At 31.7% G+C, this 26,380-nt stretch overlaps 2 long non-coding RNA genes across 2 annotated transcripts; both read left to right on the top strand.

The window, feature by feature from the left end:
* On the top strand, positions 1-22,470 carry LOC126733748 (uncharacterized). The gene is made up of 3 exons (XR_007659850.1): positions 1-195; positions 1,115-1,258; positions 22,305-22,470. It is a non-coding gene; the product is annotated as an uncharacterized LOC126733748 (long non-coding RNA).
* LOC126733750 (uncharacterized) lies at positions 4,467-9,986 on the top strand. The gene is made up of 2 exons (XR_007659851.1): positions 4,467-8,089; positions 8,142-9,986. It is a non-coding gene; the product is annotated as an uncharacterized LOC126733750 (long non-coding RNA).
* Positions 22,471-26,380: the final 3,910 nt, after the last annotated feature.

The following is a 26,380-nucleotide window of genomic DNA, read 5'->3' as shown; positions in this document are numbered from 1 at the left end:
AAAGCAAGGATGTGGTCGCGTCATTTATTCATTTTTATGTGTATAGTGTACGTGTTAAAGGTGCTTGGTAGATAAATAATTTATGGTGAGAACTAAACTTTATATACCAGTTAATTCAAACATATAAGTAAACCTCGAGGGAAGATTGTTCCCCATAACTTATATGCACAAAAAGAAATTACAAATATTCTAAGTGTAAGTAACATTACTCAAAATAATAATGTCATTGAAGGTCAAAATTTCCAACATTCACATTTTTTATTCACTGACACAGATAACTCCTACTCATGCAAAAAGGGGAAAGGTCTCGTTTAGCAACTTTCCTGAAAATCGAAGGTGAAATTATGGGAAAAGGCTTAAAATATGTTTAATGCCAAATTAACCTATCCCACACCAATCCAACTATAAAACAAAGACATCTGAAAACGAATTTTTATATTACTGTAAAAAAATAAATGTTATCCTAAAATGACATCATATGACATTATCCTAAAGTGTCTTTTCAGAAAAGTTGGGTTGGGTTTGATGTACAATTCCATGTAGGATTAAAATGTATAATAATGTCAAAATTAATTTTTTTGTTTTGTTTTTGCAAGAAAATTTGCTGCTCTGCCATCAAAATATTGTTTGCTGTAAAATTACACATATTAAATCTTTGCCCATTATGTTAGGTGCAATTGTCGGAAAAGTTGCTAAACAAAGGAGACATATTAGTATCAGCTCTATATACTCAACAGGGTCCCTCTACTTACATCATAATTGCCAATTAGATATTAAAAATATAGTATTGTAAAGTCTAGTGCAACGATATATTAGAATGGTCACCCATCAAAACACCGGCATTTTACTTCTCAAACAATGTAAATAGAAGGTGGATGACATTGTTTGGAGGTTTTGATGGGTGACCATTCTAATATATTGTTGCACTGGACTTTAATAATCACATGCAAAGAAGGTTCAATTTAATATTTTCAAATATGAATGTTAACATTGGAACATACTACTTGTTAATGAAGAGATATATCATCCTTGCCTTGATTTTATTGTCACATTTAGAGCTTGACACAATCAAGAATTTTATTAAAAAATATTTTTTTTTTATGATTATGCAAAGGGTGATTTTCACCTTTTATATGGTCTCAATTACTGGACAGTCTTAGCCTTAGTGGATAGAGCTGGAAGGGTCCTTGGATGAGGATGTCTGTATGCAGTCAATACCCAAAAGACTATCAAGGAATGCATTACAAACAAAAAATAGGTATTGTAGCTTCTTTACTTCTCAGATTATATATATATACAGGGTGTTTTTTATATATTGCGACAAAATTCCGGAATGTGTTCTTAGGACAAAAATTCAAAAAAAAGTTCCTATAAATATAGGTCCGAAACCTTTTAGATTTTGAGCTACAGGGTGGTAGCTTTAACAAAAAAATGATTTTTTTTCGATAACTTAAATACCCCTGTAAATATTTGTCCAAAGATTGGTATGCAGGGTCTGTGTATCCAGAGCCAGGTTCTAGTCGACTTTAGGTATCTCCGAATTGTAACATTTTTGAATATGAAATAATAAGCTAATCTTCTTTGGAAAATTTTAAGCAAAAAAATTGGAGGATGAATAACATTTTCTTTAATAAAATAATAAAAACAAAAAAAAATCATGACAGTGTACCTATGTACGATATAAACTCGTTTTCGAACATTATGGTAATGAGAGTGAACTATGACCCATATCATTATCATTATGGATATTGTCATGACTATTATTATGAAGCACATACATACTTTGAATATCATAGAGCACCTAAAAATAACATTTTAACTCTATTTTTATTTTTTGCAAAATTTTAATTAGGTGTTAAGAAAGGCTTTTTTGTATTTTAACTTTAGGGTTAGGAAATTAATAAAATGTATAGCATATATACTTATTTATATTTTACTAAGTCATCTATTTTTGATGTACCTAATTTAAAAGATATCACATTTAAGATGACCTACCGTGTCACTAGTATTTCTCATACAATTCATATGATACCATTTTTGGAAAGCATCACACTGTGTTTTGTGTTTGGGTAGCCTTATTTTTTTTAACTATTTTATTTGAACAATTGCTTAGTTGCACTTGTAGCACTCTAACAGTATTAGTTGGTTCCATTTTTTTCTGAATTAACAGAAATAAATAATCTTTTAGATGCTAGTGAATATTATTTAATAAGTCTGAATCCTCAGTCGAATTAATGAATGCTAATATTTGAGCACAATCATCTCTAATTGTAATATTTTTAACAATAGTAATACATTTGGTGTGCTTCTTTATTAGCAACTTTACAGACTCTTAAACTGTTATATTATTGTTGTCATGCACGACCTCTTTCAACAAAAATTTTGTTGTGTTACCATAGTAAAAAATAAATGTAGGTATATATGCATACACTTTGAGTTGACTGAGTATGCATGTATACACTTATACTTATTTTTGACAAAAAAGTATTACATATTGTTGAAAATTAAGGCATTGTTTACTGTTAACAAATACAAATATTGTTATCCAGGGTCTTTATTTAGAGTCTTTGATATAGAACCGAACTATAATATAAATTCAAACTTAGCTTTATAATTATTTAATAATTAAATATGAACAAGCAAGAAGTGTCTGAGTTTGACTATCATATTACATATATACATTTGAGGATACAATTTCTTTTGCATTTGCTGTGTGACCTATATCTCGGCATAATGTATCCCCAACTCTAATACAGTATTTACATATATTGTCTACTAGCTCCTCAACCCTGTCTACCACCTATTCCACCACTCCAATATGATACAAAAAAAATGGATGTGTTTATAATGCAACATTCAAGCTTACAAGATTTTCTGGGGTATTCTTTTTAAGAATAACATAATTCTGGTTCTGATATAACCATTGCTTTGGATTGACAATTATTTTTTGGTGGGTCTTTCAACCAAGTTTTAGCAGAAAATAAAATAGATTATCAATGTTTTATTATATGATATGTCACTTAAGTTCTCCTGAAATAATAATATTTGACTCTCTTTTCTTGCATGTTATTTTACCGAAAACAAATATCTTACTTCACTTACTTCTTATACTTACTATACTTACTTCAAATTCTAGAACTTTCACAAATCTGTTTACATAATTTTGAAGTATTCTTATAATTTTTCATTACAGTATTTTACCACTGGTTTAAAGACTTGGTTTTATCTAGGAATATTTCCAAAAGCTCAAAAAATTCTTCTCTTGATTGAGTGTTTTGAAGAACCCCTAATTCATGTAAAAGGATCTCACTTTCCTTTTTATCTTTCAGTTTTCCATGTACAGCTCTTTGCCATAATCCAATACGTCACACACAAAGAAGTTTCTGTGTGCTAGTGTTTGTAAATACAGATATGAGTTCTAAAACTAGCATGCTTCATTGGATGTGAAAATAGTTGGATTTGCGTTTGGAGCACTATTTTGTAACATTTTAAAAAGAATGCAAAGTACTTCAGTGGTTTCTTTATTGGAAAGACACCAAGTTACAGAAACACACTCTCCTTACTCAGCTATTCCAAGATCTAATTAATTTAAGTCATACTGACTTGTTTTTATAAATTGAATCAACACATATGTATGTATCCCTTAATAAGCTCAAAAAACATTGTTTTCTGAAAATCTGTTTGATGTATAAAAAAGAAATAATTTTTTGAAATTTATGGATTATTTTCCATCCATTCTCCAATGGGCTTATAAATAATAGCCTTCAAGTTTCTTCATGTCACCCAAAATAATTGAAAAACTTATCTGGTAATTTTCACGGTATTTGTTTATATTTTATTCAGGTTATTCAAATCTTGCTTATTGACCATACCCTCCCTTGTGCAGAGTGATGTGCTGGAGGATGATAATGAAGTAGATCTAGTATTTAGGTTTTTTAATATTTGGCCAGGGGTTACACCAAACTACTATTTTGATGCAATTTTTATTTTGGTGTCCATTGAAAATTTTAATATGTGCAAGTCTGTTCATGGTCATAATGTGTCAAACAATATCTTACACAGATTTTTGTGTTGTAAATTTTAGTTACCATATTAAATGCAAAACATTTTGTATTATGCTTAATAGAATCTCGATTTTTAGGGCTTCTTTATATTCTTTAACTGTTCTATAATTTCCACATCTATTGCATGCAAAATAATTTGTTTTATCAGTGTTACCACCACAGGAAATAAAACTTGATATAGACTTTTTTCTTCATATTTTTTTCTGTAGTAAGAACCCTTTTGGTGGTTTGGAATTCTAAATGTTGTATGATTAATTTCCAATTTTTAAACAAAAAGTTACGATTATAGACCTAAGGCATACCTATTACACATTTCAAGATATTTTAGATAAAAAAAATATAACATTTCAGAGATGGGTGGAGAAATTCTCATTTGTGTAATCATGGTTGTTTTGGTTTATGTTGTCATTTTAAAGAACAATAAATTTTTCAAATTAATCCTACACAAATAGTACAAAGCAAGCCTTTTTTAAAATTAATATAGATGTAAAATTTAAAAGTAAATATATTTTAGAAATTAAAAAATCTTATCTTCCGGTTTTTTATGTTATGCCTACTAATTTTATGCCTTGATAAACTTTGTTTTGATTAATATTGATTATTTTCACATTAAACTTTTCCATTTTTGAATAATAACTTTCATAAAGTACAATCAGCAATATCAAATTGAACATGTCTAAAATATTCCAAAACAGATATGATTTTACAGACCTGAAGAAAACTAAGAGACTGACCAATTATGTGTGATGTTGACCACAATGTTTAATTTCTTGTGAGGCATATAGGTGTCACAATGGAAATATTGAGAATAATATAAAAACTGACTCTAGTAGTTTTTGGTCCTTGGATCCTGTGGTGTAAATAATAAAATTTCATCATGGTTTTCTTATGGGGTTGTAAACATTAGATCAAATAGTTTTAATAGTACATTGAAATTGATCAGGTTCTCAAAAGCATTAAATAATGAAAACCAAAAAAAGTCATGGGTGTGCAAGGTCTCTTTATGTGCCTCTCACACTCTTTAATTTGCCTGTTAAACAAAGTAAATTTCCAGATAACTTAAAGCATGCAGTTATAACACCTATATGTAAATCTGGTATTGCTAGTAATCTTGAGAACTATAAGTCTATATCTGTCATCAATTCACTTGCTAAAATATTAAAAGACATGCTTTATAACAATATTTTAAATTATTTTAGAGATACATTAATGGACAAAAGTATATAGGCAAAGAATTATAACACAATGCTTCATCCAATATACCCTTATTTAAGCTGAAATATAAAGGAATAATTCCTCGGTACCTAATTGTTATTAAATACAAATACATATATAAATTACTCATATATGTAAAGCACTACAAAAAAAAATTAAATGTTAAGGGACAAAGATATATAGACAAATGTAAAAAAATATAAAAAAATTAAGAAATTAGCTGAACTTCTGCAAATAAATATGTTTTTGTAAAATAACAGACTTAATACTTTGTCGCATAACCATTGTTTTTAATAACTGTCTGGAATCTTCGTGGCATGGACGGGGATTTGTTTCTATTTTTCTTCCAAAGCCGTGAAAAGCTCATTTTTATTGGAATACTTTTTATCTCTAATTTTTCTGTCCAAGTGTTCCCACATGTTCTCAGTAGGATTGAGTTCAGGGGACTGTGAAGGCCATTTCAACAGAACCATTTGTTCATCCCTAATAAATCCCTTAGCTATCTCAGAGGTGTGTTTCAGGTCATTATTTTGTTGAAACAGTGATCTCACTGGCATGTGGTCCTCCATATAGGGTAGCATTATGTTTTTAAGGATATTGACATAAAAAAATCTATCTATAATACCTTCAATTTTATGTTTAAGACCTACTTCAAACCTTCAAAAAACACCCCCTAATCATCACAGATCTGCCGCCATGTTTTTATTTTGTTTATTTATTTAGAAAATGTACAGGGTGTCCCATTAAGAATGTTCCTCGGCTGTATCTCAGGCCCCAATTATCGTAGAGCGTTGAAAAAAAAATTAGTATAAAAGTGGCCCAAAAAAAATAGCTGGAAAATATTTTGAAGTTCATTGGTCAATCGCTAGAGGGCGTTCTAGCTACTTAAAAACTTTAAAGTCTATTTTTTCCAAAAAACCTTTAATAACTTGCATCCCAAAATATTATCGAAATAATCTACAAAGTATTCCTGACAAAAATGTTTTGACAACCATTTCTGTCAAATGTCAAATAAAGTGGTGGGGAGAGTTTCTATCTTAAATGAGAAAAATGGTAAGAAGTAGGCTTTGGCTGCACCGATTTTTTTAAAACAACTTTTATTTAAAAGCTCTTTTATTGCTTTATTTTTCTACCAAAAAGATATTATTGGAAAATGTTCCTAAAACCCGCGAGGGGGCGTCTACTTCTAACTTACGCTATTCGACTGATTATTTTAAGAAACTCAAATGCAACCATGTGTGTTTTTTTACGGTATTAGGAGGGGAGAACAAAGCTTAATAATTTAGTAAAAACCGCATTTTGATATCACGTCTCTAACTAAAGTTACACAAAAAAAAATTTGTTCATTAGAAAGTGAAAACATCAAATATGGTCGTTAAAAAAACTGGTGTCTAAATGAATCTTTGTGTAGAGAAACAATCTTGGTATACCAGCTTTTTAGAAATTCCGGAAGGTGGCGTTTATTTATACACTTCTTTATAAAGGAGTTTCAGCGGGAATAAATCTATTCAGTATGGGAAAACTATGCATAGGAACGTTTAAAATTTCTGGACAACGTAGCAACAAATAATACCACATGATGTGCTAAAATAAGTTAAAAGAATAATATTGAAAAAAATACAGCAACATATTAGTTGTGTTCATAAAGGAACTAAAAATTGAAGTTTATATAAGACTGTCGGTTAGCAGTTTATTCGAGTATAAACAAATAGGTAATTAAATTATGCCAATTTTAATAATAAGTTGGCTTTGAATTTGTTTAAAAAACAAAAAGGCCGGTGACAACTCTGTGACAGCTGCTTAAAAGTTTTCGGTGGTCCTATAAATTTAGTTATTCATTTCGATCAGAGTTTATTCTTTGACTTTAATTTAAAATGCGTCTGTCTTTGCAAGAGTCGGTAAATGTTATCAAAATTTTTTATGAATGTTTTGAAAATGCTGAATGCTTGAAAATACTATAATGAATGCTTGAAAATACTATAGCTGCAAGGCTGTATGCTCAACGTTTTCCTCAAAACCGGCGTCTGAATAGAGGCATATTTCTTCGTTTGGCCCGTCGTTTTCGGACAACAGGTAGTGTAGTCTATCCAACCTACCGTAGGTAAGGTCGCAGGAGAACGGAGGAAAACAATAAATTGTTTGGCCTATGTAGAATTTGAATCGCACTTAGGCATCAGAACTATTTCAGGCGATTTAGGCATACCTCGTTCTGTAATTCACAGAATTTTGCAGGAACACAGGTATAACACAATTTTTCAAAAATAACTGCCTAGATACTTACTTAATTTAATTTTTTTTGCATATAGATTTCATCCATTCCATATAGTACTCCACCAGGCATTAAATCTAGAAGACTATGACAGAAGACTAGATTATTGTCATTGGTGGAGAATATGTTGCTCGAAAATCCAAGTTTTCTCAACGAAATTTTATGGACAGACGAAGCAACGTTCAATAGTGACGGAGTAGTTAACAGACATAATATGCACTATTAGTCTGAAACTAACCCTCGTTGGATGCGCGAGATCCAGCATCAGGGAAGGTGGAGTGTTAATGTCTGGTGCGGTGTAATACGATCTCAGGTTATAGGTCCATTTTTATTTGATGAGAGCCTAACTAGAGAACGATATCTTGGATTTTTAAGAAATGAGCTCCCAGCATTATTAGAAGAGGTGCCTCTGGTTATAAGAGCCAACATGTTTTTACAACATGACGGATGCCCAGCTCATTTCGCGGTACAAGTGCGAACGTTCCTTAATCAGCGGTACCCTGATCGGTGGATTGGCAGCTGTAGCTTTTTGGCCGACAAGGTAATTTTATCGTTATAGAAACATTATTAGAATACATTGCATATACTTGCAGATCGCCACATTTAACCTGCCTTGACTTATTTATGGGGTAGAATAAATGCCATTGTATTTTCTTCGACTTCCTGTATAAAGAAGTGTATAAATAAACGCAACCTTCCGGAATTTCTAAAAAGCTTGATTCTAAGCTAAAAAGATTGTTTCTCTACACAAAGATTCATTTAAACACCAGTTTTTGTAACCGGGCTGCTAAATAGAACTTAACGACCATATTTGATGTTTTTACTTTCTAATGAACAAATTTTTTTTGTATCTTTAGTTAGAGACGTGATATCAAAATGCGGTTTTCACTAAATTATTAAGCTTTGTTCTCCGCTCTTAATACCGTAAAAAAACACACATGGTTGCATTTAAGTTTCTTAAAATAATCAGTCGAATAGCGTAAATTAGAAGTAGACGCCCCCTAGCGGGTTTTAGGAAAATTTGCCAATAATATCTTTTTGGTAGAAAAATAAAGCAATAAAAGAGCTTTTAAATAAAAGTTGTTTTAAAAAAATAGGTGCAGCCAAAGCCTACTTCTTACCATTTTTCTCATTTAAGATAGAAACTCTCCCCACCACTTTATTTGACATTTGACAGAAATGGTTGTCAAAACATTTTTGTCAGGAATACTTTGTAGATTATTTCGATAATATTTTGGGATGCAAGTTATTAAAGGTTTTTTGGAAAAAATAGACTATAAAGATTTTAAGTAGCTAGAACGCCCTCTAGCGATTGACCAATGAACTTCAAAATATTTTCCAGCTATTTTTTTTGGGCCACTTTTATACTAATTTTTTTTCAACACTCTACGATTATTGGGGCCTAAGATACAGCCGAGGAACATTCTTAATGGGGCACCCTGTACAGTACAAACATGTGTTTAATCCTATCTCTAGATCTGAGTTTCACAAATTTGTTTTATGCACCTAGGTATTTACCTGTATGTGCAGAAGTTTATTATAATTCATTTCTAATATTAAATTATGACACAAGTGAAATAATGTATTCCTGTAGCCTTAACTTATTAACAATATTGATTATTAATAACAAAATTTATATTCAATGATCATTGAGACAGTTTTACATGAACAATCCCCAAAAAATACCCATTTGACCTTAAACAATCTGACAATACATCACAATAAATTACAAAAATTTTAACAGATTATTCATTTTTTTTTTGAAATAAATATTTTGACATGTTTCAATATATTGATAATAATTTTTTAGTTTTCTTATAACTATTAGGTAGCAAATTATACAGGGTGTTTCAAAATTCACTACTTATATTTTAAGGGCATATTTCTGACGTCAAAATAAGACTGTTTTTTCCTATAAACATGGGTCCTAAAATGCACCCCCTTCAAGCTACAGCCATCGCAAGAAGTGTAAAAAAATCGATTTTTTAAAACTGTGTCTACAGTTTTGCATCAAATTTAACGAAATTTAGAATACGCCCGTTATTTTAGGCGGTCTATTTACTCTTTATCTTAGAAAAGGCGTAAAACTAATTTTAAGGAGTAAACTGAGGGGGTGCACACTTTTGACGGGCAAAATTTTATGTGTACATACATTTTTTTAAAAATTAAGCTACACCAAAAAATAGACCATACAAAAATTTTAATTTTTGGTTTTGCATTTTTTTCATACGACTATTAGTTTTTGAGAAAATCGCCGGTGAATAAAAGGATAGCAATATCGTAAATTAAAAATCAAAGAAAAAATTTAGGAAGTCGGCTGTGTTTCGCAATTGTTGACATTTTTATTTTTGAGGTTTTAGTAGTAGGCTGTGAGTATTTGTTTTAGACATTTTTTAACTTGCTTGACATTTGGTGTAAAATAAATTTACTGTCATTGTTGACTTTGTTTAATTCCAGTAGTTTACTTCCCGTTTTAGATTTAAAGTGTAGTTTTTATTCCCATGTTTTATTTCTAAACGCTAACATTGCTAAAATGGAAAATGAACGTTATTCATTCGAACATCTTGCAGACATCCATTTTGTTTATGGTCTTGCTGATGGTAACGCGTATGAAGCTCAAAGATTGAATCAGTTAAGGTTTCCTAATCGCCGACTCCCGAATGTACGAACATTTTCAGAGTCACATCGGCATCTTAGGGAATACGGTAGTTTTCGGACCCCCAGGAACAATGCAGGCAGACCGCAACAAGCACGAAACCCAGTGACAGAGGAGCAAATTTTGAATGCCATCGACGACGATCCTGGCCTAAGCACCCGACAAATAGCTCGGAATTTGGATGTTTCCGTTTTTTGGCGGGTTTTGCACGAAAATAGCTTGTATCCATACCATATTCAAAGAGTTCAAGCTTTGTTACCTCAAGATTTCCCAAGGCGCTTACAGTTTGCAAGGTGGTTACTTCAGAGATGCGCGAGAGATAATAAGTTTTTTATCAAGTATTCTATTCACAGATGAAGCTCATTTTTCGCGGGAAGGGGTGGTGAATTTTCACAATGTGCATGTTTGGGCAGCAGAGAATCCGCACGAAATTAGGCAATCTCACCACCAGTAGCACTTTAGTCTTAATGTATGGGCAGATTTAGTGGGAGATAAGTTAATTGGTCCCTTCTTTTTTCCTAGAATTTTAGTTGGCGACACTTATTTAGACTTTCTACAGCACCATTTAAATGGTTTACTAGACAATGTACCTTTAAATGTGAGAGCGAACATGTGGTTTATGCATAACGGTGCCCCCCCCTCATTTCCGTATAACAGTGCGTGACTATTTGAATTTTCTGTTTCCTGAGAGATGGATTGGTAGAGCAAGCCCAATACCATGGCCTCCACGCTCCCCAGACTGCAATCCTCTGGATTTTTTTTTCTGGGGATATGTAAAAAGCCTCGTCTATAATCCTGGTCAAGTGCCTTCGCTCGAGGTCCTAAGGCAAAGAATTATTGATGCCTTTGAAACAATAAGAAATACTCCCGGAATTTTAGAGCGAGTAAGACAATCTATAAGAAGACGAATGGAGGCTTGTATTGCAGAGGAAGGTGCGCATTTCGAGCACTTTTTATTAAAAAAAATATTTGTTTCTCAGAAGTTTATTGCTTATTAAAAAAATAATTAATTATTATGTTAATAAATAATTTTTTTAACCAATTTTTGTATTTTTATAAACCGTCATTTTTTAATGTAAATAATTGTTCATCAATTTATTGAAAAAAACCTCAATAACAAAGTTTCAACAATAGCAAAACCAGTCTACCTATTTATTGTTAAATGTCGTGCCACTTAAAAAATGTCCTAAAACAAATAGTCACAGCCTACTACTTAATATTATCTATTTAAATTTTAATTATTACGTTATTGGTAGCCTTTTATTAATCGGTGATTTTCTCAAAAACTATTCGTATTATGAAAAAAATGCAAGAGACATAAAATTTAGATTTTTGTATGGCCCATATTCTGGTGTAGCTTAATTTAAAAAAAAATGTATGCGTACATAAAATTTTGGCCGTCAAAAGTGTGCACCCCCTCAGTTTACCCCTTAAAATTAGTTTTACGCCTTTTCTAAGATAAAGAGTACATAGACCGCCTAAAATAACGGGGGTATTCCAAATTTCGTTAAATTTAATGCAAAACTGTAGACACAGTTTTAAAAAATCGATTTTTTTTTGCACTTCTTGCGACGGCTGTAGCTTGAAGGGGGTGCATTTTAGGACCCATGTTTATAGGAATTATATATAAGTCTTATTTTGACCTCAGGAATACGCCCTTAAAATATATGTAGTGAATTTTGAAACACCCTGTATATTTTTGGTGCACTACAGATGCAAATCTCTGGTTACCATCAAACCTTCTAAAAGGGACAATCAACATACTATTATAATTTTTCCTGGTAGGATAAGCATCATCTACATGCTGTTTATTTTTATTTCTAAAACAATGAATATAATTGCTTAAAAAGTATAGACTTTTAAAGCAACTAACATTTAAAATGCTTTCATTATATAGTTGGATATAGATAATCTTTTCTGTAAATCATCTTTAATAGGTGATTCTGACTTACATTTAACTGACTGAGAGCATTATTGTAAAGTCCTCCTCAGGCTATGATACTGTATCTTAATATTGATTTCACTAATGATTTGTATATCATAGTTATAATTTTATGAGGTAATATTAAGTATCTGGTAAAATTTGTGAATTAGACCTCTTAATTTGTTTGTCATGAATACAGTATTGTGCAAAAAGATAGCAACATTGAACTTTCCTGTTATATATCTTTTAGTATCTATTTTATAAGTAAGGTTTATATATTATTTACAAGAATAGTTAGAGTTAATAGCTGAGGTTTACTCCACCCTCTTTTAGTTTTGCCAAAATTTCGGAAGAAGACAAAAAAGGATTTTCTTTGGAAATTCGTAGCAGCTGCCTATCCATCTTCAAATTTGTTTTTCTGGGTCTACCAGGAATGGGCGCCGGTGCAGCTGTTCCAGTAAGGCGAAATTTTTTGCAAACTCTGGATAGGATTGACCTGTGAAGCCGTAAGCTTCTTGCAATGTCAGTATGCCTAACACCATTTTCGTTATGCTCCACAATAACTTTTCTTACATCACCAGAGACGGTTTTTGAGCGACCCATTTTAAGTTATTTCTGAGTTCTGAGATTCAAAAATAACAACTTTACAGCAGGTAAATTGATATTTAACTGATAAAATAAATGTGAAACAAGAATGTTGTCATATTTATGCACATTGTCTAAATAAACAAACATGAAGTTCTTTACTCTGCATTGGCATTCTTATGATATCTCGGTATATTTATAAATAATACAGAGGCTACGTAAAAGTAAAGAAATAATATGGAATAAATAAAGGAGTAAGTAATATTTTTGAAAACATCGCTTGTTGCTATATTTATGCACAATACTGTATGTTCTGACCATTCAAGATGTTGATCTATAGTTATGCCCAAGTATTTAGTATGTTTAGTATCTTTTTTTCATTTGCGGCATTTTTTATTATTTTATAGATTTGTCTAGTATTGTTCATGTTGTCCAATATCTGGTTTTTATTGTAATGAGTTTTAGCTTGATGAATTGTTTGGTTTCAAATGTTGGTCCGATATGTGGAGTATTTTTGTCTGAGATTTTGGTTATTTTTATTTTTAAGAGTTTGTTTTTTTAATTTGTCTCTATGTTTGATTGAACATATAATACCATATGTGATCAAAGGTTTAATTTTTTTATATTTTTTATGATAACAAGTTTTTGTTGTTTTACAGTTTTCATGTAATGTACTAAAAGTTTTAAAAAACTTATTATAAGCCAACTTTGTGTCCTGAGCAACTGTTACATATTCCCAAGTTTCCTTTTCCAGTGAGTTAAGAAATTGAAGAATGAGATATAGTTTTGATGATCAAATGTTGGTTTTCATCTATGTTAAGACATATGTCCAAATAAGGGGAAAGTGGTCTGTTAAATCCAGTTTCCAGTACAATACCATTATAGTTAAGATTGTTAGTCCTTAACTTGTTTTTAATAAAAATATGGTCTATATAGGTTTGAGTGTCTGATGTTACTCTAGTAAATGATTTAATACAAGGTTCAAATCCTAAGGAGGTCAATACTGATAAATATCTATTAATAGAGGCATTCATTGGTTTGAGAATATCAAAATTTATGTCTCCTAGAAAAACACTAAAATTATCATTACTGTTATTCATGTGTGATAAATATATCTCAACATCAGACAAGAACAAGTCATCATTTGATGCTGGAGACCTAACACATGACATAATCGTAAAATTTACCCTATTTAAAACAAAACTAGTAGTACTAAGGCATACTTTACTAAGGGGTAAAGTAGTATGTAAGACACTAACATTAATACGCCTATTTAAAAAAAGCAAAACTCCATCATTTTGATTAATTCTACTATTGTTATAAACTGTTTGAAATTCCGAAATTGTAAAATTTTTAATATTTTCGATTTTACGTGTTTCTCCCATAACAATTAGATCCATATTCAAAAAAACTTTATTGATTAAAACCCTCAAGAAAAATTTAAAACTGATCAAAATTTTTTTGAACACTGCGGATATTTATATGGACAACCCTAAGTAGGATGTTTCATATGCTTTATGACCTTAAAAATTTGTTTAAATTGTTCCATATTAAAGCGACTATTTATATTGTTATATCCAATTTCATCCCTTTCTAAATCTTTAAAATACTCAATTCTGAAATATCCATAATTTTAGTTTAGTTGTTGTTTACAAACTAAACATACCTACTTTATATAATCTATCTTACTCTTTAAAATATTCAATTGATATTTATAAGAAGGACTAGCAGCATGTGAAATATTATAATTTGTTTTAAATATGTTATTGGATTTTATGCAATTTTGACCCTTTTTATTTGGGTTTGTACAGTTATTTTGATCCTCATAGCCCTCCGAACAATTGACACAACTGACTTCACTGGTACAAGATGAGCTTCTGTGATAAAAACCTTGGCACCTGTAACCTGGGAACAGTTAAATCTTCAAAAACCATTAGACTTTGCAAGCCAATGAAAAGTTTGCCTAACCTTATTAACTTATTGAACAGTCCACCTGAACATTCACCGAATAGAGTTGTCAATCCTTTGTGTTCCTAATTTGTTTTAGAAATGTAACAGAGATTTTGTCTTCTTTCATTATCCAGCTGTTTTGTTTTCTTAAAGTTGATATCATTTTTATTTAACCTGCCCCTATATCCAACAATCTTAATTCTAGGTAGTTTCATTTTAGGAATATCTATAGTATACTTATTTCCCAGTGATTCCTTAGCTGCTTCTTTAAGTTGCAATTAAACAATAAAACACGTTTTTGTAGTGGTATACATCTTAGTTCCAAGCAAATCAAATTCTTGTATCTATAACATGGAAAGCAGGGGTATCTATTCTCCTTTGTGGGTTGTTTAATATTTTTGCAGAGAGTACACTCCATTTTTAACTATGTATGGTATATTTTCTTCCAACTTGTTGAAGACGTAACTTAAGACTCAACTTATTGAAACACTCAACTTATTTTACCATACCATCGGTAATGTATATTTTGGATCTAACCTTTTACCACTTGGACGTCTGACATACCAAATACCATCCGTTCCAAACATATTAAATTTGGATTTATCGCTGAAACGTACTCGTTTCCACTCACTTATTGTCCAATGAAGATATTGACGGGCAAATTCTAAACGGGCCATCCGATTCTTCTCGGAGAGAAAAGGTTTTTTTGATAGGGCGGCTTGCATAATAACCAAGGTCATCTAACCTTCGCCGTATTATTTTCGTAGAAACCTCTGGTAGTCCCTTCCCTTGAATATCCAATTTTATTTCTCTTGTCGTTTTAAACGAGTCTTTTGAGGAAATCTGTTTTATGAGTTGTATCCTCCTTTTTGTGGTTTCTAATAATTTCTCTTTTTATTTCAAAAGAAATTTCTAAACCACGCGGCATTCTTACTAATGCTTTAAAAATATTTCAAATTATGTTTTAAATGCGAAACAAACTAAGGTTCATATTAAACTGAAGCAAAATATTGCTTAGAGGAATATTGTATTTTTTTTTTTTTTTTTTTTATGGTAAACACAAGCACAAGAGGAAAGTCCTATGTCACTCTTGGAGTGGTGCTTGCGCGAAGATATTTATGGGCATTTATCTTGAATCGCTGCAGGTTGTATGCGTCGGGAAATACGTGAGGTGGAAGCCCGTTCCACAAAGAAGAAGTTCTCCAGATGAATGAGTCCCGATGCAGCGACGTCCTTGGGGTAGGCAGGTGGACTCGATGTTGATGTGCCGCAACTGCTAGACGCGTCCTTCTTGCCGGAACAGCCCTGGGTGGAATCAGGCCTGCCAGCTCAGAGGAGCACTTACCGTGATAATAACGGTAGAATAAACAGAGGTCAGCCACCTTTCTCCTGTGCTCCAGACTATCCAGACTCTTTGTCAGTTCTGGTTTGTCGCTAAGACGAATAGCTCTCTTCTGTATAGAATCTAGCAGCTTTAAACTATGCTTGGGTGCAGAGCTCCAGACATGTGAGCAATACTCGAGGGAAGGGCGTATTTGAGCCTTATAAAGAGTCAGTAGCTGTTCTGGTGTATACAGTTTTTTCGTTTTGAAAAGCACTCCGAGTTTTTTGGAAGCTGCCCTGGCGATCTCGGCAACGTGGTCATGCCAGGACACACTGTTGGTGACTTCGACTCCTAGAAGATGTAAAGATGATTTCATTGGCAATGTTTTCCCTGCCATAACCAGCTCCGGGCCATCAACGTTAGTCTTCATCGTAAATACTGCAGTCTGCGTTTTTTTGGCGTTAAAATTGACCAGATTGTTACCGCCCCACTCCAAGATTGCTCTAATATCGTTGTTGGTTGAAGCTACTTGTTGCTGCCTAAGATTCTGAGAAGTTGCGGCTGTCGTTGGTTTGGTGGACTTAAATGTGGAAATAAGTGTGCTATCGTCCGCAAAGCTGTAGATTGGATTGACAGTGGTTCCTAGCAAATCGTTGATATATATCAAGAAAAGGGTGGGGGATAGAATGCATCCTTGAGGGACTCCAGCGTTAATGTTAAATTTGTCGGAGAGGTGTCCGACGGCTACTTGGATTGTTCGTTGTTCAAGAAAACTTTTAATCCAATTCAATAATGAGTTTTGTATGCCGATTGAGGAGAGCTTGGTTAGTAGTCCCTCATGCCACACTCTGTCAAATGCCTTGGAAATGTCAAGAGCGACTGAGCGAGACTCGCCGTGCTTCTCCATGGCCTTCGTCCACAAGTGTGTGACGTAAGCCAGAAGATCGCCAGTGGATCTAAGCTTTCGGAAGCCGTATTGATGATCGCTGATTAGTCCAGATGATTCTAGATATCTCAACAGTTGTTGGTTGACTGCTTTCTCCATAATCTTCGACATTACTGGAACTAGTGCAATCGGGCGGTAATTGGACGGCATCGTCTTCTTACCCTTTTTGGGTACAGCTTACACTTGAGCAGTTTTCCAGCTTGTTGGAAATGAGTCCTGTTTGTACGATGCCGTGAACAGTCTACATAAGGGAGGAGTCACTTCGTCTGCACAACGTTTTAGTACTAGGGCTGGAATTCCATCGGGTCCAGAAGCTTTGTTTGTGTCTACGCTTTTAAGAATTTTATTTATAATTCGTTGGGGAAACGAAATTTCTCCCATCGATGAATTCACGCTTGGCAAATATGGCGGTGTTTTGCCTTGCGAGTGCGGAGTAGAATTGGACGCGAAGAGTTTACCCAATAAGTTTGCTTTTTCCCTTGCTGTTACCGCGATAGAACCATCATCTGCTGTTAGGAGTGGCAAGGCTGACTTAGCAAATCCTTGACTAACGGCTTTCGATACCGACCAGAAAGATCTTGTTCCATTTGGGCAGTTTATCAATTTGTTTTTGATCCTGTTGTTGTAACTCTCTTTGCATTCATCAATAATTCGCTTGCAGCTATTTCTGGAGGTTAAAAAGTTCCTCCAATTTTCAGTGGAAGGATGTTGACGCCATTTGCGATATGCTGCATTTTTAGTGTTTACTGTCTTTTTGCAATTCAGGTTGAACCATTGCTTGTTGTTTGATCTGCATTTAGTAGAAAAAGGGATATAAGCTTCCATTCCTGCCAAGATTGTCTCTGTAATTTGGTTTGCACATTCTGAGATGTTATTGGTTCTAAAGCAGACTTCTTTCCAAGGGAATGAGCGATAAAATTGCCGAAGATGGTTCCATTCTGCTGATTTATAGTGCCATACCTTCCGCGGCATCGGAGGATCCTGCGTTTTAACATCCAACTGGCAAGAGACTGTTATCAATTTGTGGTCCGATGTTCCTAGGGGGGCCTGTACTGATACAGTGTACGAGTCAGGGTCTGAAGCCAATACCAGATCTAGGAGACTCGCGAACTCGCCGTCTCGATCGGGGATTCTGGTAGGTTCCTCCACAAGCTGCGTAAGCCCGCATATGGTGGCAAATAGCTCAGCTTCTCGTCCTTCATCGTCGTTCTTGTTGCAGAAGCGCAGCCAGTTGATATTGTGAACGTTAAAATCACCCATGACGATGATTTCTGCGCTTGGGTAGTCAATTTGGAGTTGGTTAATGCAATCAACCAGGTTCAAAAAGAGCCGCCTATATTGGGTGTCGCTTGGTGGTCTGTAGATACAGCAGATAAATTTGGTGGCTCCACTGGCTATTATTTTGAATGGTGTTTAGGCCTCTGATGTTGCAGAAATTGATTTTTAGGCTTTTAAATCCGCCTGATGGACCCCCCCGACCAGCCTCCGCCCGGAGATCCGAATGGGAGGCTAGTTTACCTCCGGAAAGTTTTGGTCGTGAGGGCGCCATCATGCATTAATTTTATTACTCCATTTCTCCTTTGGAAACCGGACACATCGACATGGCGGTGAAACGTGAGTTCCATGGAACCACTTCACGCCGCCTAAGTCCTATGTGGTGGTATTAAACCGGGCGATGCAAGAGGACAACATCTACCACCAAGGACAACATCTACCACTGTATATATACTTTGTCTCAAGAAAAAGTACATTTTTTTAAATAACATTCTTGTCGATTGTTAAAATGAGACAAATAATTCATATTTTTGTCTTTATTGATATTTACAACTTTTAGAACATAATGAATATTTTAATGGCTTACCAAAATATGTTAGGTTAAGAGATTTGTTTGTCTATATACTTTTCTCCATTACTGTAGGTTCATAACAACATAGTTTTTTACTAGAGTTTACTGTGTCCGATTTGTGTGTTTTTTTGTACGTTCTGCAGCATAGGCCATAAATAGAAAAATTGGATGTCAATTTTTACTGACTGCACTAAAGCTTTTGATAAAGTTGATCACTCTACCTGTATCCAAAAACTAAGAAAATTTGGTTTTGGTTTTAAATTGGTATCACAAAGCGGTAATTACATGTAAAATTGAGTAGGCATCCAAAAAAATTACAGAGTACTACTAATATATTACATTTAAGAGTAGCAAAAAAAGTAGTATACTTAAAAATAGTTATGTCAAATAAAAAATAACAGTTGTAAAAAGGGGTTTTAACCTAGTTAGGAATCTCATCCTTATTAAGGGGTTAAAAATGGCAATTATAAATAGGTTAAGAATTCTTAAGAGATATGTTGAGGATAGCTATTCTGGTCTCCCCAAGAATCCACAACAACTCTTGAAACCAGAAGAAATCTGAGAGGCATGTCAGTTTTTTATGATATTCTCCACTCCTGTAAGTCATACCCGCAATTATTGCCAAATATTCCCATTCATATACCATCAAGAAAAACCTGTCAAGCTATTTCTTTTTATCTAGCAAACCAGCACTCCTGTAACGTTGGCTTCTTTGATGAACCTGCTAGATTCAGGAAAAATATTAAAGCATTAATTGTATCCCGAATTATCTTATTTTCCCTTACCTTGTGGTCTAAATAATACTCAACTTTTTGTGGGAACTATTAAACCAAAATAGAGTATCTATTCCAGTTGTGTTTGTGATGCATTCTTGATTGGCAATGTATTAGTCATAATAGATCCTGTAATGTAAAGACCTTTTTGTTATTGTTAGTATGTTGAAGTTTTGTCTGTGCAATGTTATTATGGTAAAATAGTTCCTTTGAATTTCTATTATTAGTTTATCTTAGTTTCCTAATATCCTTTTTGCCCATTCAATAAATAAATAAAGAATTTTTGTTCTTTTGGAAGTCTTAGATTAACTTTAGTTACAGTCAACTAGATAAAACTGGGTTACAATCTTTACAATCCATAATGAAGGTTATTTAATATATTATACAAAAATACCACAGCCTGTGTTTTCCTTTTAACTAGGAGAGTATTAAATGAAAAACTATCCAGTATACTTCTATAAAAAACCATGTATGGATAGAAGTTATTATTTTTGACATAAAGATACTGCAGGAATATTTATTTAAGCCATTTTTACGAGGGGCACCACAAGGTGCTCAACTTGGGTCCTCTTCTGTATATTTATTATTGATTTGCCTCAGTGTGTGAAATTTTCAACAAGCCTGCAGTCTTCTGTCCTGAAGTTGCTGCAATGTGATTTAAAATCAGTAAGGTACTGGTTTGATGATAAAAAAATATTTCTTAACACTTAAATACATGACAACATTTAACTATTAGTCAAAAAAACACAATACGTACATAGAGAACCAATACAACATTTCTATTTCTGTAATTGGAAGAAAAAACACCTCCAAAGAGAGTACTGCTTCCGCAAAACTTTTTGCTTTTTAATTTATTACTGAAAATTAAAAAAAAAATTGAACCCTAATATCATTATATAATGCACTAATAAAACTTCACTTGGAGTATGCCTGAATTATGTGGGCACCACAAGCACAATTCAATGTGGGCCTGATTAAAAAGGTTCAAAAACCATTCTTAAGGTTCCTTTATGTCAGAAAGTTTGGCGAAATATCCATATATAATTTCCTATAATGATATGTTAACTTGGTTTGAAATTCAGTGACTGGATAATAGAAGAAGTTTGCATTCAGCCTAAAACCACATTAAATATTAATACTACTTCCTTATAAATCATAATAAATTTTATATTCAAAAAATACATCTAAGAATATATAACAATAGACTGTTTTCTACAAAAAAAGCATCCTTTATTTGCAAAATCTAATCTGCAAAAGCTGGTAGATGAATTTTATTTAGATGTATAGTGTTTTTTTTGTTTTTTCTTTTACTTGCGTTAATTTATCTAGATTTTATGTAGATATTAGGCACTAATGTTTATCAGTAGTATGGACTTTTTTAATGTAGTAATATTTATTTTATGTTTTAGGAGGATACATAAATAATAATTTCAAGAAATATTTGACCTTAAATTAAATGTAGATATATAGAAAACTTTTAAGGAGCAGTAAGAACAAAATTATAAATTATTTATTTTAGGGGTATGCCCAATCATCCAGGCATAATATAATTTAGTTACCTATTTTGTGGATATTACCTCACTATAATAGATGTAAATTTAGAAAATACTGTCTCATATGCTCAACTATTGAAAAGAAGAAGAAAATGGTGATGGATGGTAAAGGTCTAGTTTAGCAACTTTTCTAAAAATTGCACCTACAATTATGGTCAAATGTTTACATGAGTGTAATTTTACTGAAAACGTATTCTGAAGGCATAAAAGCAAATTTTCAAGTGGACAAAAAATTTTGATATTTATACACTTCAATGGTATCTGAAATTATAAAACAGTGCTTGAGCAATTTAAGACCGAATGATTTTCTTAAAAAAAATTTGTTTAGTAGAAAGAGTTTAGAAAAAAAGTTTTGATGCATCAAATTTGTACTAAAAATTCTCCATTATGTATATTTTGCACAAGGATATTCAGCAGAGTGGCCATAAGGTCAATAATGGTTTTTACTTAGAATTTCTTGTAAGTGATTTTCCTATTGTTCAGTTTTTGTATTACTAATATAAAAATATGAAAATCATTATTCTATTTTAAAACACACTAACTGCTTATATTTTTTTATTTTAAATTGCTTCAACTGCTTGATTTTGTCCAAAGAACATGGCTCTGAATTTTGTCGCAATAATAAAAAAACTTCCTGTATATATATTTTTTTTAAGACATTCCTAATAAAAAGATTTACAGACCATTTATAAAAATTTGAGAAATCTGTGATTTGTTATGGTATAGTAGTATGGGGTGGGTTGTATAACATTTATTTAAAAAGCTTAAGGTAATCCAAAAACCTTTTCTAAAAATAATGCTTATTACCTAAAAGATATCTATCCAATTTACTTTTCTCTGAAGACATTCAAATTGTAAGATGTATATATTATTCCCAATTTCCTTGTATATCTACAAAAATCAAACTAAATTAACAAATCTGTCATATGCATAACACATGTAATAGAACAGATCAATTAATTGAAGAAGCACTAAGTTGAGGTAACATACATTGAGGTGCGAAATCATATAAACTTGTTTAGGAAAAGAACTAAATCATAGAAATATCAGTATTTGGTGGATAATTTTGAAACTATCTCAAATTAGATCAATAATAAGATGTAACCTTAGGAAAAAATGTTACTTTAATGAATATGTACAAGTATTCTTGACATATTTTTGTTGATTCTGTGTATGTTAACAATTTTTTTTGTTTTTAGCACACACAAGATGTATACCTATGCACAACCAAGAAATTTGTTTTGAATTTTGTTTTTCAAATGCAATACCATATATAATAACAAATTATGTATCAATTGAATTGAAGGATGTACAAAATTTATAGATTATATGATTTATACAATAAATCACGTGAAAAGTAAAGAATCTTTTTATGGATTCATGTTTTATAATAAATTGCTACTCTACAATGGATCTTTGTCTTTTAAAAAAATTGAATCGAAAGTTAAACAGTATCAGTTCTTTTATTTATAAAGAGGCATCCGATTCAAGAATTTTGGCGCAGTATAACTTGATGATCTTTCAAGTAAAATTTATTTCAGGTAAAGATATGGTATTACTTTGATATCATGTTGCTGTGTATTTTTAGTATAATTATTATTGCAGTCTTTTACAGTCTTGTTACTGAATATATATATGTTTTGAATTTGAAAAGCTCCTGCCTCCTCAAACAGAGCAATTTCTGTTTTTTTTACGTTAAATAGCCAAATGTGCAGAAATGCTTTTTGTGGGATAACAAGAGGATTAAGGATTTATCTACTTTTACAAATGGATTTAAAAGATTCTGTGATTGTTTTATTCAATAAGATTATTTTTTTATCAAGGTTGCCTTAAGATTTAATGTTTCTATAACAATTTACGGATTTTATATATTACGTAATATCCCATTTTAATAGGCTGTCAAAAAATACTTTTAAATATTTTATAATCAACTTTACTGCTACACTGGCACTCATTGTAATTTTCACAATCAGAGTTATTAATACACATTGTAGGGTAACCTGGTAGACTAGATTTATTCATAGAAATGATTTATTCACACATAAAGTTTGTTTTATCTGCCTTCAAGGTTATACTAGAATCAAATCAATTTTTAACTGTTGAGATAATTGATTCGGCTTTATTGTTAACCCCATCTTAATTATCTAGGCATCATCTTTAATTAGGCAGGTATCATCTGCAAAACAGGCACTGAGTTGAAGGTCTTTGCTAAATCAATAAAGATGGTACTTCGTACGTATGTTTAAATTAGAGTGTGGCTTGATACTAGCGTTTTCTTTGTGCTGCAATTTTCAAAGTAGATGTTTTGTCTTTTAATGAGATAATTTTTGTAAGGAGAAATAATGTATAGAAAAAGAAGAAATAAATTTGAAAAAGAAATTATGTTTGGCCTTTATACCAGGAAAGTAGTAGTTCATATTCCTTATTTTACAAGCCAATTTAGAACTCGCCAAGCAAAATAATTTCTTAAATTTTTCAGCAGTTGAATAGTAAGTATTAAGACTATTAAGTGATTTTCCTTCCACTTTTATGACATTTAAAGGTATTGTTTCCCTCTGAAAGGTTTTTATAGCCTGCCAAAGGTCATCTTATGATCTCTTGAGTGAGAGCAGAAGATACTAAAAATAAGAGAAGAAGATTCTAAAATTGGAAGCTGCAGTGACTTTTAGCACTTTAGTAAGAATTTTTAAATATTCAATAAACTGAGTGTTGATCAAAATTAAGACGATTCAGTGATAATAGTTTTTTCTTTTAAATAATCGCGTCTTATCCAGTTTTATATTTTAATCCTTATTGTAGGTTTTTATTCGTGTCTAGGTCCATTCTTAGCAATACAGATGAAATAAAACGACCCGATTAATATGTAAGCACTGATTTAATTCACAAATAAACTCGGCGGTAAATATTGTACAAAACCTTGAACTGGACAGTTTTGTTTACAACTTAATTTAGGTGCAAAACGGCGCAAACTAATTTTAAGAGCAACCCCGTCTGGATTTACTTAAAATACTCTTTAAGAAAAACAAACCCCGTCTGGATTCGCGTTTTCACGTCTTTTCCGGCTTTTCGTCGTTTTTTACGTCGTGTCGTCGTACTCGTTCCTTAAACGATTATTTATCGACCGGCTCCAGATTCGAGACTAATTATTCAACTTCCTCTTTTCTCTTTTTTTTCGTCCGCGCCCGTCTAATCGTGCGCATGAGCCTTTTCGTCAGGACTGTGCCGCTGTTGATTTAACAGTTTTGTCGCGTTGTAAAAGATTAAGTCAAATATACCAAACCAAATTATTATTGCACTTAAAACTAAAAGAAACATTTAAACTAAAAATAAATTATACCCACATTATTATGTTAACCGGTTTACAAGTTTTAAAATTCTGTGCTAGCATTTGACATACTTCTCAAAAATAAACGATTTGAAAAAGTTTACTAACATTTAAAACAAAATTTATATGTAAACCAGTGTTTTGATAGATCCATGTAAAACATTATAGAATTTTATGGTCCAGTACCTTGGACCAGCTTTTGAAAACTCTGGTTATTTTCCTGGTCTTGGTTTTATGCATTCTTGGTTATATCCACTGTTCTTACATCTGCATCTCTCTTTATATGGTTATCATTTCTTTCCTTTGGTTTTTGCTGTGTACCTCTGACCTTATTTCTTCACTTCAATATCATATCTAACGTGAATTATTTCTCGTGACCTCAGTTTATAGGTCACACAACAGCTTTTGTTGGATATAGGTAAAAAAAAACTACTTAGTTTTAAGCTATATTTTATTATTTACGTGCATAGTCGTTATTTAAAAGAAAGCTTTTTTATTTTAAGAAGATTCTTTCTGTGATAGTGAATATAAGATAGTTGTAGTGCCCTTCTCTTCAATTTTTCTATAATATTAATTTTTTGTTTGAAAGAGTGATTAGAGATTTTTGAGAATATTGGTTTTTGATACCAATCTGTTTTTATTATATTGTGGTTAGTTCTAATAAATAAAATGTCAAGGAGAGGGATTGAGTTGTTAGTCTAGCAATAAAAAAAATCATACCTAACTTTGTTCTTTTTTTTTTAAAATTAAAAGAACAAAAAACTTATTGAATTAAAAATCCTAACTTAAGCCAACATTTTAGTAGTTTACAAAGTAAATAAAATAATATTAAATATTTCTCCATCCCCTAATAATTCTGATTGATACATTAAAAACTCACAACATTTCACAACTTTTTACTAAAACTTTCTACAATTCCTTTGATCCCACATTATTTTTTGGTAAATTTTAACATTGTCAATCTTTTTACGATGTCCCAGTTGACAAAACTTTAAATATTGTTAAAAGTAAATTTGACAGAAAGCAAAACATTCTATGTTTATACACTTTTAGAACTATTAACTTATTGTGTAAAGACTACTTACTTTTAATATAATAATGAATTTGACAAGCAAAACTATGGGTATAGGTTGTTGTCTTTCACCAAGGTAACATATTAAATTTATGGAAAATTTTTAATCTGAAATTATTAATATATTTGATTAAATAAGTTTAATATGGTCATAATATATTAATGATGATTTCTTAATGCCGGAATAGGCTTTAACTTTAAAGAGTTGAGTTTACAAAATTTCAGATTAGGATATAAAGACTAACTCATAATATTAGATATCTTATTCTTAAATGTAATTATCTAATCATGGGAAAAAGAGGAGTGGTAAATAGTTTATTTGATTCAGCAAAAATTATTTCAAAAGTTTGATCATGCACATATGAAATCAAATTAACCACTTTTTATTATAAACCTTATTTAACCATTTTTATTTTTCTTATAAAATTAAAAGAATAGCTAAAAAATTTATTATAAGAACTACTTTTAAATCGCAAAATACATTACAATATCTATTAACCAAAGTTAAACCTTTTAATGAAAATGAATTAAGAAAAAGGTAATGTATAAAATTCTTTGTGATTGTGATAAATTTTACATAGGTGAAACCTGTAGACCACTACCAAAATCAATTAATGAACATAAAACACTTTATTTAAACTTTGTAAACTAAAAGAATGTGCTTTTATAATGTTGAATGTAGATAAATGCAGTTACTTGTTAGATGAATTTGAATACTATATGTATTCCGTTGATAAAAGGAAAGGCAGAACAGGGCATTCCAAAATTAATTGAATAACGCGAATACATTATATACATATGTATATTTTTTGTTATTGAATTATATTGGGATCACACCTTTTAACATATTTGTAGAAGAAATCTTGATAGTTTCTTTG

The sequence above is a fragment of the Anthonomus grandis genome, chromosome 3 (assembly GCF_022605725.1).
Source record: "Anthonomus grandis grandis chromosome 3, icAntGran1.3, whole genome shotgun sequence".
NCBI lineage: Eukaryota > Metazoa > Arthropoda > Insecta > Coleoptera > Curculionidae > Anthonomus > Anthonomus grandis.
Note: the sequence above shows the minus strand (reverse complement) of the source record. Positions and strands in the feature narration are given on the sequence as shown.